Below are 1,472 nucleotides of genomic sequence, written 5' to 3'. Positions count from 1 at the left end.
TGCGGGAAGGGAAGGAAGTCAACTCCAGGAGATGAGGTGTCAAAAGGAGTGAGGAAACAGTGAGGTCAAGGAGTTTCCGTGACCCTTGGCCAATCTGCACCTCATTTTCCTCATCTGGCATATGGAGAAGGTAATACCGCCAACCCTTGCGAGGACCCAGGATCACTTAAGGTAACTGGCCTCTGAACTCAAGCTAGAGTCCAGGGTGGGTAAGGACGGGACGACAAAGACCAAAAGCTACTTTACTGATGGTTACTCTATTGGAATATAGATCTTTTGCTACAACAAGCTAGCATACAGCCTTTGACTAGCAGTAATTGCCACTTCCCCTGGGGTCCTGGAGGACTGAAGTTATGTCAAGTGTGACTGCTCCAGCTTTGCACACGCCAATCACTCCTCTGTAAGAGCTTAAGAAGGAACCTCAGAAAGTCCCAGAGTCAAAAGGTAAAGGAGATAAAGTAATCTACCTCCCTGACTCCATCGTGCCCCTGAGATTTTTCAACATTATCATCAATGAAATTATAATTTTAATTTCTTCAAGTAGTCATTATAATTTACACTGAGCTGTGTGATGTGTGAGTGGAGATTGCCCAGTATGTCCTCTATGACCCAGATATTGTTAGTCCCAGGTTGTACTTGACTGCACACAAAATCCCTCCTTCATCTAATGAATCATGTCCTTGTGATCATTTAAATAGCATCAATGATTTTCTAAATAGGCTCAGTATGAAGATTTGTTTTAAATAGCAAAGTTTTTCCAGAGATGTCACATGATAATAATTATGTTTTTAGTTTCCTTTAATTGGTAAAATGCACAATGACCAAAAAAAAGTATAATTTTGGCATGATTTTCATGAATTATTTCCACAAGGAAAGGGATTTTAGTTTCTTTTGTACACTGATATCTCTCCCTAACACCTAGAACAAAGAGAGAACTTATTATTTGTTGAACTGAATTGATATATAAGAGAAATAGCATATGCTTTTATCTATTGAATTCACACACAATGTTTGAAGAACCTAAGGATATTTCAGTCCCTTAAAACTACACCTCCACCCCAATTTCATAGATCATTGGTGACAGACTATAGCAGTACACTCTTAACTATACCACTCATCTTTATGTGCAGATTGATTTTTAAGTCAAACAGACCTGGATTCAACTTCAAACTCTGCCACTAGCTATGTGACCACTGGGTCTCAGGTTTTCTCACTGAGATGGAGATGAAACTCCCTAACTCTTAATAGTGTTGTGAACAGTTAATGCATTAATATGTAAAGTTCTTAGTACCTTGTAAGCCTTCAATAAACGGTAGTTATTGTCATTAAAGATAACTTTCTGCTTTGCATGGCAGGATGATATTTTGAAGTTTTTACTAATGTGAATAACCAGATGTGGCATACACATATATCTATTTGTCTGAAAACATTTGCTAAAGCCCCAGTGCTGAGGGCAATAGGCCATAAGTACC

The sequence above is a fragment of the Pteropus vampyrus genome, unplaced genomic scaffold, assembly GCF_000151845.1.
Source record: "Pteropus vampyrus isolate Shadow unplaced genomic scaffold, Pvam_2.0 Scaffold156, whole genome shotgun sequence".
Taxonomy (NCBI): domain Eukaryota; kingdom Metazoa; phylum Chordata; class Mammalia; order Chiroptera; family Pteropodidae; genus Pteropus; species Pteropus vampyrus.
This window is presented reverse-complemented; position numbering follows the sequence as displayed.